Here is a 17,648-nt window from a genome sequence, read left to right as displayed (position 1 = left end):
TACCCGCAAGAGTGAATACAGAATATGATCAAAACAGCTCTCTTTTGTCTCTCATGAATCCTATCTGTAAATACCAACTTTCATTCTACAGTATGTAGGAGACTCTGTACAATGCTGGCAAGCTTCCAAGCCACAATCCTTGCATGTAGAGAAGAGGGAGCCAGTTTCTTTGTTGATTAAGATCTCCCGTGAGTAAAGGAAAGTATGAAATCCTTTACCAATGCCATGTCTTTCTGTTATCTTCCAAAAACTACCATGACAGACAATATAGTAGAAAGGAAAGTGAGGAACCAGGAGACGGGTGAGTGAGAAATGAAAGACAGAGACCAGGCAGAGATACACATGAGCTGACAAATAAAGGCCATCTCTCTATAAGAGAGAGAGGCAACACAGGCTTGAGGTTCAAAACTTTTATGGGGCAGGCTCAGGGATTAGAGCTGGGCGGATCCTACTGTGGGTGGTTAAGGGTGGGGTTGGTATGAGGGAGTGGTGAGCCTTTCACAGAAAGGTTCTTGGGTGGAAAAGTGAAATTTTTCTTTAAAAAATGGTTGTCACTTAAGATGGCAGTCCTGATGCTAAGCAAGGACCTTACAGTCCCCCCTTTATTGTTTGTTATTGGGCCCCTTAAGGGACAGGGGCATTGATCAACCTCTGTAGCTTCTTCTTGCTGGGAAGGGGCAGCGTCTAAAGCCTTGTTAGGGGTGTGGGGTGTCATTGAGTCAATGGTGATGGTCAGAAGGTACCAGGTGATGCTGACTCTGGACAGCCCAATTTTGGTGAGGGGTTGGAAGCCCTGTAACAGAAGCCGGTTCATGGTTTGGTTAGAGATCCTTCGAATCTGGTCTTGAATAAATCTAATGACGCGGGGTAGGGGTTGGGGGCAAGCATTAGCAAAAGGCCTATGACAAGGAGAGAGGCCAGGAAAGGGAGTGCCCACTGGAGAAGGGGTTACTTAATTGCCATCCTTCAGTTCCAATGGCAGTGGGGAGCTCTGAGGCCTGAAGGAGATCAGAGATAAAGGAGACATTAGTAATTGAAGTTCCCTTGGTGGTAAGGAATCCACACTCCTTCCAAATAGCAGAGTGGGAGAGGAGTATGTGGAAAGCGTATTTAGATAGTCAGTGTAGACATCGAGGGAGGCCACTTGCCAAAGTGAAGGTTCTGATGAGGGCCACCAGTCCAGCCTGCTGATTGGATGTATTATTGGGGAGGGGAGCCACTTCCACAACCGAGGTTAGAGACTATAGCAAACTCTGCCTGAAGAACTCCCTCCTGAAGGAAGGAGGAGCCATCTGTGAACCATGTGCATGTTGCCTGGTGCCGCAGTCTGGCTGGGCACAATTCAGGAGCCACTTGTCAAAATAAATAAACTTTATTTTTAGAACACACACACCACACCACACAGCTCCTCAGGAAAAACCCTCAGAGCCCAACTGCCACCACCGGCTTCCCACAAGCCTCTGCACCTCCCCCACTCCTCCTGCTCTTGAGGCCCATTGGCTGGGTCGCGTGGGCGGAGCCAAAAAAAGTCCCCCAATGAGCAGCTCCCTGGTCTGAAAGGGCGGGGAAACAGCCCAATGAGCATCACCGCAGAGGAACCAATCAGTTGGCAGCTAGAAGTTTGCTGGGGCCGCTGTGAGCCAATCATCAGCTGGCAGCTGGAAGTTTGCTGGCAGCTGGAAGTTTGCTGGGGCCCCTTCAACAGCCTGGAGCAAGGGGCCTTCCTGTATGTGGGAAGGATGTGGAAGAAGCTCCTCCAGAGTTTTGATGCATGAATGGGTAAGAGGAGAAGAGGTGGAAGTGTCCTGAGGAGTGGGGAGGAGAGGAGCAGGGTTAAAGGTGAGCACGTGTGGAGGGTGAAAGGAAAGTGACCACAACACTCAGAGCAACTAAAAGATCTTTATTGCAGCAGTGCAACAAAGAGAAAGGAAAGAAGGAAAGAGAGAGAAAGAAAAGAGAAGAGATGAACAAGGAGAGAGCAAGAGCAAGAGAGAGACAGAGAGCGCGCGCAAGAAAGATAAAGAGCAAGAGAGAGAGAGCAAGAGAGAAAGAGCAAGAGAAAGGGGGCCTGGCAGGAGGGAGTTTTATAGCCCAAATCTAATGGGGCCTCTGGGTCTGCAAGCTGCCTTGTTGGCCCAAGGGGGGGGTTAAGTGTTCAGCCTTAAGCAGGGTTGAATGTTCAGACTTGAGGCAAACAGGTGATAAAGGACCAGATTGGGGGGGGTTGAGTGTGTGGGCTATCTTGTAGCCAACATCTGTTCAGCCTGCCCTGCAGACAACAGTTCAGCCTGCTCTGCACCCAACAGAGGGTAAGACTGGGATCTTCACCAGGGAAACCTGTAGAGATAAAAGGTGGCAGGGGGGTAAGGAATGTAAGCCCTTGTAGGTGAGGAGTTCCTTTAGGTGATGGGGTGTGGAGAGCCATTCTCACGCGTGACTGGGCGACTCACAGTTTGGGTCTGAGGCGTCCTGGCTGTGTCGGAACTTTCCCGGCCCTCTCCTGATGAGAGAACCCGTCAGTGTGGGGTGTGACTGACCACTGACCCCGGGGGCCCAATCACTGACCCTGACCTTGGAGTGCGGGGCCCCCCCCCCTCAACCTTCATTGGATGGAATTCTCCCCTGAATTTCTTATTCCCCAATAAAAGGCTACTCCCTGGTGTGCTCGCTCTCTCTCTCCTGCTAGCCCTGAGTAATCCTTGCTGCCCTACGGGTGGTTCGAGGTTGGAGCCAGAGAGGGGAGCCGTCTCGGACCTGGTCTTAGAAAAAGGTAACTGAGTCTGTGTGTTTTATTTCGATTTCTGCTAGCTAACTTTTATGCCAAGAACCTCATTAATGAAACCAATGCGCAGGCTGCATGGTGGAATGGGGATCCAGGATAGTGAGTGGGGCCCCAAAGGTGAGTTTCTTTGACTCATTAATGAGAGGCTGTGGCCAACTGTAGGCAAGGGGCCCATCCCCGAATAGTAGGGTCAAGACCATTCCATAGACAAGCCACGGGGCAAAGGTTGACCCCAGCATGTGTCCGAGAACCCCCTAGAGCAAATCCCTGCTTTTCAGCCACATAAAGGTAGAATGGGCATTTGAGATCAGGGAGATAGAGAAAGTTTTAAAGTCATTCTTCTGTGTTGTAGCCAAGGGAGAAGTTAAATTGACACTTTTCTTTTTCTTTTCCTTGGGCCTCTTATCAAGTCTGCTGAGTCTCTCTTTTGTATTTCAATGTTAGCTTCATTGTGGCCAGTGGCCAGGGAGACTGCTGCCTAAGGCTTTACAATGTAGGAGAGTTCTGGGTCCCCTGTTTGTCTAGAAGTAGGAACTTTGGAGGAATCCAGAGCTTTAGTGGCAAGTAGAAGCTGGATAGGGGAAAAAGAGGAGCAAAGGGAAGGCTTAGAATGGAGAAAGGAGAAATCCTGCCCATAAGGGATTTTCTTCCATTTTCCTGAGCACTCGTGAAAGTTATGAAGATTGGAAGGTTGAATTGGTTGATGGGCCTTTAGATCAGGAACCAGAGTGGGGCTAAGTGGGCAAGTAGGCAGCCAAGAGGTGAGTCAGATGGGATTTTGAGTTCCCCACGGCAAGTTGGAGTGAACTCGCCAAAGGGAAGGGATGGGCAAGAATCTAAGGTGCTGGGCCAAGATCTGAGTTCTAGAGAGGAGACTTGTCACTGCCATCTCTAGGGAGTAGACTTGTGAGGAGGAGAGGAGGAGAAGGGTGAAGTCAATTACCCAAATGAGGCCAGAGTGTGGATGAAGAAGAAGACCACTAGGTGCATGGAAGAAGATGTGTGGTCATTGTCCTGGGCCCTCAGGCCAGGATCCCAAATCCCTGGAGGGGAGAGCAAAGCTGATGGTAGAACAAGATAGAGTCACTGGCACCAATGAAAGAAAAGTGGCGCAGGACTAATCACACACACACCTGGGGCAAGGAGCAGTTTTATTGTCAGGAGCCTGACAAGGCTGCTCTGCTAAAAGAGAGGGACAGCAGCAGCAAGGATGGAGAGTGGGTATTTGCCGCAGTCTGGCTGGGCACAAATAACCGAGCCGCCACAAAGCCTTGTAGATTCAAACAGCAACTCTTTATTCCCCAACTCTCACCAGCACTGCACACACCACATGGGACCACACTCCCTCCACCGGGCTCTGTCCAATCTCGCCCGAACCCCCCCCCCCCCAAGAACTCCACGGGAACTCCAAAGTAGCGGGGGCCGAGGCAGCAAGAGCCGCCCTATTGCCCGACAGTAAAGGTCAAATATACAATTCAATCAATCCAGCATCATAGCAATTATATATAGCTTAACTCAAATCATCACCTCAATGGTTCACTGGTGTCATCTTTCAACCATTCTCTCTGGTAAATGCCAGGCGTCATTCTGACTGGGCTGTGGCTCTCAACAGGTATTGTGATTGGGCCAGAAAATGGAGGGTGTTTTGAGACAGATGTGAATGAGCTCATGTGGTGTGAGGTGATAGAAGGACTTGAAACATCCCACACAGTAGGGTCCACCTCGGAAGGGGGTAATGGGAAGGCACTGGCAGACGGAATAGAGGATGGTCCTAAGGTAAGGGTGAGGATCAGGGGAGTAGCAGGCAAGTCTGGATGGAAGCATATATGAGGGGAGAAGGAAAGCGTAGCCCCCAACTTTGTGAGAATGTTCCTTCCCAGAAGGGGAACAGGGCACTGAGGGATGACCAAAAAGGAGTGAGTAAAAATTAGAGACCCCAAAGTGCAAACAAGGCTAGGTTTCTATACGGGTTGGTAATAGGCCCCAGAACTCCTTGAGGACTGCGTATGTGGCCCTGGTGTATAGGAGGGAGGACTCAGGCCTACCTGAAATATGCAGTTACCCTGGATTCCAGTGGAGTATGGTAGTGGTAGGTGATGGGGACCTGGGTCTCATCAGTCCTCTGTAGCCAGTCCTAAGAGTTGGAAAGAGGACCCAGAAGGGTTGGATGACTGTGGGCTACTATAGCTTAGGGACAGTCAATAACCAACTGTCTCTCCTGGTGGCATCTAGGACAAGGGCCCTAAGGCTTGCGAGACTTGGGACATGTATGAGTCTGGTGACCTGTCTGACCACATTTAAAACAGGGTTTGGGTGGTCCCAAGGGATCCTTCCACAAGTCAGTGGAATAAGGGACAGATACTGAGGCTGGACTGATGGCTTGAGCCAGTGTCTGATACTTCTGCTTCCAGGCCTTCTTATCTCTCCCATTATACACAATAAAGTCCACTCCCAGGACCTCAGCTTGAGGAGTTAGGGCCCCCTTTCGAGGCACCTTAGTATGGCCTTAATATTGGGGAAACTCTGGGAGAAAAAGTAGGTCATTAGTAATTGTCTCCCATCTGGAGTCTCAGGGTCCAGATTAGTGTATTGTAATAAAGCCTTGGTCAGGCTATCTAAAAATGCTGAAGGTTTTCATTCTTGTCTTGGATTACTTCCTGGAGTTTTTCATATGGGCTTTCTAAGTCCTGCCATGAAGCAAGTAATGAATTGGTTTCTACTAGTTACTCCTCCAGGTGAATTATAATCCCGGCTGGGGTTCTGATCAGAAACTGCTTCAGTGTCAGTCTGGTGGGCAAGGAAGGTCTGATGTACCTCATCAGCATAATTTCTAGCTTGCTCCCAAACTTGCCTGCGCTCCTCATTCAGAGGGTGTTAGAAAAGATCATGTGGACATCATAGAAGGTCAAATCAAATGATTGAGTCAGATATTGGAACTGTTATGCCAGATTCATGGGTCCCCAATAGACCTCCAGGAGCCGAATGCGATGCAAGCACACAAGAGTCTTTATTGCAAACTCAAGCCTGGACTCACAACCGTTCCTGACGCAGTGGTCCCAGGGAGTGAGTCCTGGTCCTTTGTTCAGTGAGATTTTACAGGTTTTGGGGGGATACTATATGCGTCACAACATCAAATAGCAAATCATTCCATACCGCGGGAAAGTCAAACAAAAACTCTTAACATTGAGTAGCACATTCAATGGCGGGAACAAGTTGGGTAGGGGTGATTGGTTGGTACAAAAGGGGGATTTGTTTGAACTGATTGGTTTAGGCCACGAGGGGTGTATGTACTAAACTACATGGTTTCCCAACATGTTATCAATCACCATAAACTACTTGGGAGTCATCTGGCATTCTAGGTATTTTCCCTGTCTCATGCTGATTGGAGGTTGCTAGCAGGGTTACTATGGGTCTTCACCTAGCCTAACTGAGTCAGGGACACCTGGCGCCTCAGATCTCTCCTGTTATTTACAGACAAACAACTCAGCAGGGTGGGTATGTGCTTAGTTAGGAGTGCTCTGTGGGTTTTTTCAAGGACAAGGGTCACACCCCCTTCCTTAGGATAGGCCTTGAGGTAGAAGCTGCTATTATTTATTTATTTTTAAAAATGGAGTCACATTAATTTCTCAGAACTCTTTGATATATGTGGTGGGGCTTGAAGTATAGGACCCAAGCCACTTTTCTATCTGTGAAAGATCTGACAGAGAGAAAGGCACACGAATCCAGATTACATTATCTCCTCCAGCCCCCTTGTGGAGAGGACACAGAGATGTGGTTTGGGCAGTGACAGCATGAGCTGTAGCAGGAAGAGGAAAGGGTGAAGGGGCCGAGGGTATATTTGCTCTGGCAGCTTCAGAAAGAGAATTGTGGTGTGGGGGCCTCATCCACTGGGTTGAAGGAGGAGGAGTCCTGGGTAGTGTAAAGGTCGGGCGAACGTCGGAGGAAAAGACCACCAAGAGACTGTCTCATGCAACGGCAAAGGGTTTATTGGGGGTCCAGCATGCTGGGGCTCCAAGCTCACCTCGAAGGGGTAAAGAGCCAAGAGCCCCAAGAACAGCTTGAGCAAAGCTTATATACATTCTTTGGAAAGGGCAGGGACTTCACATACAGCATAGCAAATCATCACATGCCGCGGGAAAATTCTTACCAATGATTAGTACATTCCCTGGCAGAAACAAGTCGGGTAGGGGTGATTGGTCAGCACAAAGAAGGGTATACATTCGAACTGATTGGCTTAAGTCCTGAGGTGTGTACGTGTCGGACTGCATGGTTTCTGGGTGGGGATGGGGTTGTTTTTTTTACAGAGCAACCAGATGGTCAGGGGAGATTTCAACATACATTTCAGTGGCTTTTCCGGGAGTTGTTTTAAACTTCAACATGAATTTCAGGTTCCAAATACAACTTAACAGAACTTAAAAACTTTACAGAACTTGAAACAAATCTTATCTTTTACATTTCAATTTCTTTAACCTTTCAGTAGAAGCAGGAGTAGAGAAGGTGAGAGCTAAGAGGACTTGTGCAGCAGAACAAGATTTACAGAGAGTAGGCTTAGAACATAGAGAGGAGAAAGCCTGGATGTATGATATCTCTTTCCATTTTCCTCAACACTCAAAATAGTTAAAAAGATCCCTGATAATATTGGGATTTAGAGTGCCATTAAGAGGTTATTTCAAAGGATATTGAGTCCAGCCTCCCATGGTGAGACAGAAGAGGTGAGTTTAGAGGTGGGCTGTCCCCCCATCTCTAGCATCACCCAGTTGAGAGGACAGTTGCACTCAGGGGGTCGTCACCACTGCTGGCTAAGCATCAGGGACAGGTTCCATAGAGGCACGTAGGCACCCGGCTGGGATTATGTAGGGGCTGAAGCCCATAGAGTGAAAAACCAGCCTCTACCTCAGAGCAAAGCCTGTCCAAGGAAGGGACATCACCTTTGTCATTGGAAAGACCCACAAAGCACTCCTAGGCACATTCCCACCCTGCTAAGTTGTTTATCTACAAATAACAGGAGAGATCTGCTGCACCAGTTGTCCCTGACTCAGTCAGGCTAGGTGGGGATTCATAGCAACCCCCTAGTAGCCACCAATCAGCAAGAGACAGGGAAATACCTGGGATGCCAGATGACCCTCCCAGTAGTTTATGGTGGTTGATAACGAGTTGGGAAACCCTGTAGTTCAGCATGAACAGCCCTCTTGGCTTAAACCAATCAGTTCAAATGAATCCCCCTCTTGTAGTAACCAATCACCCCTACCCAACTTGTTCCCACCAGTGAATGTGCTAATCATGTTTTAGAGTTGTTATTTGATTTTCTCGTGGTGTGTGATGATTTGCTAAGAGATGCTATGATGTATGTGGGGGTCCCTGCCTTCTCCAAAGAATGTATAAAACTGCTGCAAACCCTGGGCTCGGGGCCTCTCAGTGTTACCAGTTGCTGTGTGTGCGCTTGGAGGACAGAGCTAGCTCTCAATAAACACCTCTTTGCTGTTTACATCTATCTTGGTCTCTGGTGGTCTTTTGGGGGTCCCGAATTCGAGCATAACACATACTTATGTACATTTTAGAAAAGTTCACAATTATATAATATATTTGAAGGGAAAGAGAAGAACGAGATGGGTAAATGAGAAATTGAGAAACTGATGTGACTCCATTTTTGAGAAACCAGCCTCTACCTCAGAGTAAAGCCTGTCCAAGGAAGGGGGCATGACCCTTGTCCTTGGAAAGACTCTCAGAGCACTCCTAGGCACATACCCACCCCGATGAGTTGTTTATCTACAAATAACAGGAGAGATCTGCTGCGCCAGGTGTCCCTGACTCAGTCAGGCTAGGTGAGGACCCATCGCAACCCCCTAGCAACCACCAATCAGCATGAGACAGGGAAAATACCTGGGATGTCAGATGACACTCTCAGTAGTTTATGGTGATTGATAACATGTTGGGAAACCATGTAGTTCAGCACTACTCCCCCCGTGGATTAAACCAATCAGTTCAAACAAATCCCCCTCTTGTACTAACCAATCACCCCCACCCAACTTGTTCCCACCAGTGAATATGCTAATCATGTTTTAGAGTTGTTTTATGATTTTTCCTGTGGTGTGTGGTGATTTGCTAAGAGATGCTATGATGTATGTGAAGTCCCTGCTTCTCCAAAGAATGTATAAAACTGCTGCAAACCCTTGGCTCAGGGCCTCTCAGCATCACCAGTTGCTGTGTGGGCAAGGAGGACCAAGCTAGCTCACAATAAACACCTCTTTGCTGCTTACATCAATCTTGGTTTCTGGTGGTCTTTTGGGGGTCCCGATCTTGAACATAACAAAATGAAAGACGGAGACCAGGCAGAAATACACACATGAGTTTATTTGTCAGAGCTGACAAACAGAGGCATCTCTCTATAGCAGAGAGAGGCAAAACATGCTTGGGTTTGGGGACTTTTATGGGGCAGGCTCAGGAATCAGAAGTGGGCAGGTCCTAATGGGGGGGCAGGGGTTAGGGGTTGGGTTGGTATGAGGGAGTGGTGAGCCTTTCTCAGAAACACCCTTGGGTGGGAAAGCAGAACTTTTTCCTTAAAATGGTGACTGCCAATTAAGATGACCATCCAAATGCTAAGCAAGGACCTTATAATATTAATTATATAATTTAAATTCTATGTTTTCACCTATATATACACATATCTGTAACCATAATATTATAATAAAAATTGTTTTTAAAATTCTTTTTGTATTAGTGAAGATTGAGCCCAGGACCTCATGCATATTTGACAAATATTCTACCACTGGGCTATTTCCTAGCCATTTTTATTTTGTTTTGAGACACGGTTTTCTTACTAATTTTCCTAGGATGGTCTTGAATTTGTGATACTCCCACCTCAGTAACCTGGATAGCTGTAATTATAAGCATGTACCAACATGCCTAGTGTAGCTGCAATTGCAGGCATGTATCACCATGTCTGGTGTTGCCAGAGGCATTTTAATAATTACTCAGAGGTAAATTGTCTTTAAATGCAAGCGTATATTTGATCACACCAATTATCAAACACAAACAATTAATGCAAAAAAGTGTTGCGTGTGCTGAAGCACACCAACTAGCATTGAATTCACACTAATTAAACACGACAAGCAGATCACACAATCTTAGGGCAACCATGAGCCCCAAGTGCCTCTGATGCCACAAGATGCCACATGCTTTCTATCAGATGAAGGGCGAATATTGTTGTTCAGTGGTTCTCTCCAGCCATGGTTGGATGGTCAGAGATGGTGGAATTGATCTGGGGACAGACAGTGTGATGTCTTCAGTGCAAAGCTCTCTGATGTGGCAGGACAAGCAGTTTATATACAGTTCCAAGTTGGTGCTCTTTGTTATCTTCTTCAGTGTTGTTCTGTTTCTAGAGGATGGTCCTTATCATTTGCCTCCAGACATGAATAAGCATGCCTGTGGATGCTGTCCCTTACAACCAGCAACTTAGTAAGTCCCAGCATTTCCTAGCATGTCTTATGGCAGATGCTCCATACACCTCACTTAAAATGATCATTTTTCTTTGAATATTTTTTTTTCTTCCTGTAAAATTAGAAGAGTGGCAGATGAGGTTATTATTATTTTTTGAACTGTGCCTGCAGCCCCTTATTACAATACTGTCATAAATAAGGAAACTGATTTTGATCTACATTTCTGAAAAAGAAATGGCCTTGCTTGGTCCATTAGAAGAAGATAAGACCCTTTTGGTAGGATTTTGGCAACCTCTCCATTCAAACATGTCAATAGTTTTTCTATTTATCAGATTCTAGACCATAAGCAATCAAAGAAATATCATAGAAAGCTTTTTTTTCCTTCTATAAATATAGACAAATAAGAATATCAGATCTGAAGGGCTCTGCCCAATGGTCATGTGAATGACCCTAGATGTGCTTAATATTAAATGTGCACCATCATCATTAAGAACACATTGGCACTTAAAGGCACAAGAGTAATTCACCTTCTGTCTGGAAATGGGAATGATGTTCCATGCCTCCAGGGACAACAGGAGGAACCCATCTTTTTAAGTAGCAGACTGGGAAGTAGGACATAGAAAGCCAGAAAATCTGTTTGCAAAAGCTAACCATCCCAACTAGGTACATGTGTAAGAGTAAAAGAAATTGAAGTTAAAGTGTAAAAAACCCGGGTATTGTAAAGTTTCTAAGCTGCAAAGCCTGAGTTAAAATGTAAAGGACCAGGTATTGTTAAGTTCCCATGCTACACCCAAAACCTGAAATTCCTGTAGCTGTTAAAACAATTCCCGGGACTGTCCAGTAGATAAATAACCTGGACCCTGTGCAGTTTGGCACGTAGGCATTCAGGGCCCAAACCAATCAGTTTGAATGTACCCCACCTTCTTAGGACTAACCTATCACCCCCGCCCGACCTGTTCCCGCCAATGAATGTACTAATCATGTTTAAGAATTGTTGTTCGATTTTCCCGCGCCTCACGATGATTTGCTCTGATGTATGCAAAGCCCCCGCCCTCCCCAAAAAGTGTACTTAAGCACTGCTCAACCCCTGCTCGGGGCTCTGGGCCGCTCTCCCTTGTTGAGTGAGCACGGAGCCCCAGCACGCTGGATTCTCAATAAACCCCCTTCTGCGGTTGCATGAGTCGGTCTCTTGGTGGTCTCTTCCTCCGTCGTTCGCCGGACCCTTACACATGAAATATAACAACCTGGTTTTTTTTTTTTATGAGTTAGATATTTTAAAACTTTCTTTAATTATTTATTTATTATTTCTTTTATGCTCTCTGTCCCTTAACACCTAGTGAAGTTATGTTTGAAAATGCCAGCCAGACTGAGGAGAACTCTGTGAACCTTACTTTTCTTTTTTTTTTTTTTTTAATATTTATTTATTTATTTAGTTAGTTAGTTTTTAGCGGACACAACATCTTTATTTGTATGTGGTGCTGAGGATCGAACCCAGGCTGCACACATGCCAGGCGAGCGCACTACCACTTGAGCCACATCCCCAGCCCCAACCTTACTTTTCTTGTTCCTCTCCTTGCAGGGTTATTTCTGGTATGCCACAAACAGCCCAGACTCTCCTTTGCTGCTAGTTCTCTGAGATAGGCAAATCTCGAGACAGGCAAATCTCCTCCCTTCTTGTCCCCAGCCCTCTTCTAAATATGATCCTCTTTCTTACCCTCTCTCATACCAGTTCATTTGTGTTCATTTGGGCCTTTTCACACATAATACACTCGATAAGCAATGCTCACACTGAAAGTGGTACTGAAAACCCTCTTTGCATCTGTAAAAGTCTATCACTCTTCATTTAAAAATGTAAGCACAAAATAAACTTTGATTATGTTTCCTGTAATACCGGAAACTTTGTATTCCACAATTTCTCTGTTTATTGAGTGTTGGTGTATATTACAAAGGAAATTGCTCTCCTTATAGATGAGAGTTTTTGTTGTAGATTTGTTGTTGTTGTTGTTTTGCTGTATTGGGGATTGAACCCAGGGACACTTTACCACTAAGCTACATCCCCAGTCCTTTTTATTTTCCATTTTGACATTTTTACAAAATTTTTACAAAATTTCCCTGACTGGCCTCCAACTTTCGATCTCCTGCCTCATTCTCCTAAATAATTGGGATTACAGGAATGTACAACAACAGTCAGTAGGGTGAGAATTATTACTAGTAGTTTCCCCCTCTGTTTTACTCAACCGAGCATTTTAATCCATGACTTTTAGCTCAAAATATTTTTTATTTTCTGTTTAGACCTCCTATTTGACTCAAGTGTTATTTAGAAGTGTATTTTTTAATCTCCAAGAATTTAGAGATTTCTTGTTTTTCTGTTATTTTCAGTTTAATTGTATTGTGGGTTGACAGCTCACTTTATATAATTCCTAGTCTATTCAATTTATGAGATGTGCTTTATGGCTCAGAGTATAATTGATATTGGTGAATGTTCTGTGTCAGCTTGTGCAGGAGTTAAGTCACTGAAGGAGATGACAGAGAAGAGATGACACTGACAGAGAATACTGGGAATGGTCCACACATTGACATTTTATCCACAGGAGCAGGACCAGGGTATTTCGGACAGGTAGAATTATGTGTTTTGAATTTATTCTTTATATTTTTCTGTGCTGTTTCACTTTTCTATTAAAGACTCGTATTACTTCTAAATCAGAAAAAGCAAGAAGGAGTGGCGGGGAGAGTGGGGAAGTGAAGTTTAACTTCATAACCTTTTGGAGCATGTGGTGGGGTTCCTGCCTGCATTTTGTTTCGCTGGTGCCCTTGAGAAGAACGACACTGCCCTGCCATCTTGTGGTGGCTGGCAAATGAACCTTCCATTCAGCATTGCAAAATAGCAAAAATCTGTTTTATCAAGCTCGAAGGGGATGGCAAATCTACAGTGGTCTAGGTAGATTTTGATTTGGTTGAGGTCTTCTTGATACCAAATATTGATAAGGTATTCCATTTTAAAGTATTATCCTATTCTTTGACATCATCAAGGAACACAGCTTCTCCACTTGTAGCTTAAGAAACTACAAAGAGATTAAGTGAATATCCTTACCCATTCTTTTATTTTTTTATTGGTGCATTATAATTATATATAATAGTGGAATTTATTGTACCATATTTGTATATGCACATAGTTTGGTCAGTTTCATCCCCCAGTATCTTCCCTTTCCTGCCCCCCTCTCTCCCTGATCCACTTACTCTACCCTATTGATCTACTATTATTATTTTAATTAGTACATTATTTATACATGTATGTTTATATGTATGTGTGTGTGTATGTGTATATATATATATATATATATATATATATATATATATATATATAAAAATAAATTAATTGTGGTATATTTATATGTGAACATAGCATAATCTGTTCCCCAGTACTTCTTCATACCCTCTCTTACTCCCTCTCTCTCAATTCCCTTCTTGTACTCTATTGGTCTCTCTTCTTTTTTAGTCTCACCCATTTCTTAAACAAAATGTATTGAACACAACAAAATTTTGTTGAGAGCCACAGCCCAGTCAGAATGATGCCTGGCATATTGCCAGAGGGAATGGTTGAAAGGTGACACCAGCGAACCATTGAGATGATGATTTGAGTTAAGCTGTATATAATTGCTGTGAAGCTGGATTGATTGAGTTGTATATGGACCCTGCCCCGGGAGTAGGGAGTAGGGTGGCTCCGGGAATCTGCCTCGGACACCGCTACTTTGGAGTTTTCTAGGGGGGGGGGGTTCGGGGAGATTGGGCGCTCAGAGCTCGGTGGAAGGAGTGTGTTCCCGAGTAGTGTGTGTGCAGTGCCGATGAGAGTTGGGGAATAAAGAGTTGCTGTTTGAACCTAAAAGGCTTTGTGGCGGCTCGGTTATTTGTGCCCAGCCAGACTGCGGCAAAATTTTCCTTTAGAGATCAAGATCATTTATCTCCTCAATGCATAGAAAAGTTCCATCCATTACCAGGCAGAGATAATTAGTAAAACAAATGAGTCCAGGGAATGCTATAACAAAGAAACAAAAACTGAGTAACTTAATAGAGATTGTTTCACCTTTGTGGAGGTCAGAAGGCTGCAATCAAGGTGTTGGAAGGCCTGGTTTAGAATAAGCTCTGAAAGGGTTCTCTGATGCTATTGTTGATTCTTTTCCCTGAATACTAAAGTTCTCATGACTATTGCTGTTCCTTACCATCTTGCTTTCATTCATGACTTATATGTACATTGATCATAACCAATAAAACGTACAGTGTTTGGTTTTTGTTTTTTTTACCTGCCTTCAATACCTCCCCACTCCATCCTTTCCTTTACCCCTGTGACCTCATAAAATCACCTGGATTTTCGTTTGAGAAACTGTCTCAGCCCTCATGTTTTGGGTGTGCCTGACTTGGTTTCCAGCTCTGGGGCATCTGTCCAGTCAGATCATTCCATCCTTCTAAATGGACTGATTGTCTGAGGAGTAAGCCAATGACTCAGATCAGGCCAATGAAATGCAGTTCTGGCACTTTTGCACATTTAGGAAAGTGAGAATTGCTAACCTATAAGAATGTAAGTTGGGAGGAACCAGAGGTCATCCTGAGGGAGAACCTGTCTGGCAATGGAGCCAATATGGAGGAATGCAGAATGGAGAGATGGAGTGGGCTGCCTAATATTATATTTGAGTATCTAAGACCAGTCATACACACACACACACACACACACACACACACACACACACACACCACACCAGTTCTAAAAGCCAACAAAAATTATTTTGTCTTGCTTGTATCAATTTGGATTGATTTTCTGTCATTGTAATTGAAGGAGTCCTGACGAAACAGTCCTAGAAAGACATATGACATAGGCTATGAGGTCCAATTGCTCATTTCTGTATCCCTCCCACATTTTTCTCCCTTCAGGTATTTAGTGTCTTATGTGTTCGTCTTTATTTTCTCATGGGAAATAATCTGATAATGTCTGTCCTTCAGGCAGCAGGGTGAATTTCTATTACTGTGTTACTTTGTAGTCTCATATTTTGTCCTACAAAGATAGACTTTGTCCTGCTAGAGGAGTTTAGTTCAAAATAAGCAGGTGCATATAGACTAAAAGACTTTTAAAATGTATCAACCAAATACAGTGTGTAAACCTTGTTTGATTTCTGATGCAAACAAACTTTTTAAAAAAAAATAGATACTTTCATAATATGAAAAAAATTGGATATTTTTAATTCAGTAATAATTTTAAAATATTCATCTGATAATATTAGCGGCAATTTTAAAAGGATTTTTATCTTTAGATATAAATATTGTTACCGCTGTTGGCCGGTGATGCATCCTTGCTTCCCCAATGATGAAGAATAACACCAAAGAAGCACGCTGAGGCAAGGTCAGAGTGGAAAATTAGAAGTTTATTAAAGGACAGCAGGAAAGACTTCTCCCGGAGGAAGAAGGGGACCCAAGAGGTGGAATCCGTGGAAGTGCGGTTGTCTCCCCTTTTTATAGTTTTGGTGATGGAATGTAGGGGGAAGTGTTGGAACACAGGTAATCTGGGCAGGAAGGACTTCATTAACACTTCTTTGGGATGGGCTATCTTCAAATCTGCTGGGGCTGTTCCCTGGGTTCCATTAACGTTTCTTTGGGGTGGACTTTGGCCTAGGGCCTTTCCAGGACTTCATTAACATTCTATGAGTTGTCCTGGTTTCCTGGAATCATTGTCAGCACGGCCTCCATTTTAGATTTCACTCGATATGATATTAGACCCAATTTACCTAACTATACTTACTACCTAATTTTAAATCTGGCTTCAATATGACTATGTTTCTGAATAAAAAGATATAATGTTTGAGACTTGCTTGAAAATATTCTGGTAGATAAGGGGCAGGAGGGAAGGGGATATGAATGAATAAGTTAGTAATGGTTGAAGTTAGGTAAGGTTTGAGCGTGGAGTTATATTTCTCCTTTTTATGTTTGGAAGTTTTCACAATAAAAAGTTTTCCCACCTTTTTGTCATGTTAAAATAGAAAGCACATAATATTTACTATCTTAACCATTTTAGGTATGCAGTTCATAATGAATTCATAATGTTGTACATTCATTACCACTATTCATCTCCATAATTATTTTCATCTTGTAAAACTGAAATTCTATTTCCACTAAACAATAACTTCCCATTCTCGCTTTTCACAGCTTTGGCAATCACCAATTTTCTGTCTCTATGATTTTTTTTTTTTTACTAATCTAAATATCTCGTATGAGTGGAATCATACAGTATTTTTTCTTGTGACCAATTCATCCATGTTGTAGCATATGTCAGAATTACCTTCCTTTAAAAAAGCTGAATAATCTCCCATGGTATGTATATGCCATATTTTGTTTATCCATTCATCTGTTGATGGACTATTCATAATATGTGTCCATAATATGTGTCCATAATATGGACACATATTACGAATAGTGCTGTTATGAGTGCATACATATCTCTTCAAAATCTTCTTTTCTTGGGGCTGGGGCTGTAGCTCAGTGGTAGAACGCTTGCCTAGCATGTGTGAGGCACTGGGTTTGATCCTCAGTACCACATAAATAAAATAAAGTTATTAAAAAATTCCCCCTATTAAAACACCAAGAAGCAGAATTGATGGACAAATGGTAACTCTATTTTTAATTTTTTTGAAGAACCACCATACTGTTATAATTTTTTAAAATATTTATTTTTTAGTTTTAGGTGGACACAATACCTTTATTTTATTTTTATGTGGTGTTGAAGATCAAACCCAGCGTCCCGCGCATGCCAGGTGAGCGCGCTACCACTTGAGCCACATCCCCAGCCCCACCGTACTGTTTTCTACAATGGTTGTACCATTTTAATTCCTATCAAAGTACACACAAAGATTCCAATTTTTCGACATTCTTGCTAACACTTGCTATTTTCTGTTTTTCTTTTTTCCAATAGTAGCCATACAAATGGGTGTGAGCTGGTGCCTCATTGTGACTGTAAGATGTGGTCTTGCTACATTGCTCAAGTTGGTATTGACCTCTTGGCCTCAAGTGATCCACCAACTCAGCTTCCTGAATAGCTGGGTCATGCCACCAGGCCCAGCTTTTTTTGTGGTTTTGATGTATATTTCCCTAATGATTAATCAAGAGTCTTTTCACTTCTTCATTGGCCACTTTTGGCCATTTTTTTTTAAGAGAGAACTTTAATATTTATTTTTTAGTTCTCGGCAGATACAACATCTCTGTTTTGTATGTGGTGCTGAGGATAGAACCCGGGCCGCACGCATGCCAGGCAAGCGCGCTACCGCTTGAGCCACATCCCCAGCCCCAACTTTTGGCCATTTTTAAATCAGGTTTTTTGAGTTTTTGTTGTTGAGTTTTAGAGTTATCTATGTATTCTGGATACTATCACCTTATCAGAGAGACAACTTGTA

General features: G+C 43.7%; 1 long non-coding RNA gene across 2 annotated transcripts; it reads left to right on the top strand.

Annotated features, from left to right (window-relative positions):
* Positions 1-2,190: 2,190 nt before the first annotated feature.
* LOC139702211 (uncharacterized) lies at positions 2,191-16,066 on the top strand. Of its 2 annotated transcripts, XR_011704800.1 has the most exons (3): positions 2,195-2,770; positions 12,712-12,835; positions 15,519-16,066. It is a non-coding gene; the product is annotated as an uncharacterized lncRNA (long non-coding RNA). The 2 variants fall into 2 exon arrangements; XR_011704799.1 differs by lacking the exon at positions 12,712-12,835 and having other exon boundaries at positions 2,191-2,770.
* Positions 16,067-17,648: the final 1,582 nt, after the last annotated feature.

This window comes from Marmota flaviventris, chromosome 16 (genome assembly GCF_047511675.1).
Source record: "Marmota flaviventris isolate mMarFla1 chromosome 16, mMarFla1.hap1, whole genome shotgun sequence".
NCBI lineage: Eukaryota > Metazoa > Chordata > Mammalia > Rodentia > Sciuridae > Marmota > Marmota flaviventris.
Note: the sequence above shows the minus strand (reverse complement) of the source record. Positions and strands in the feature narration are given on the sequence as shown.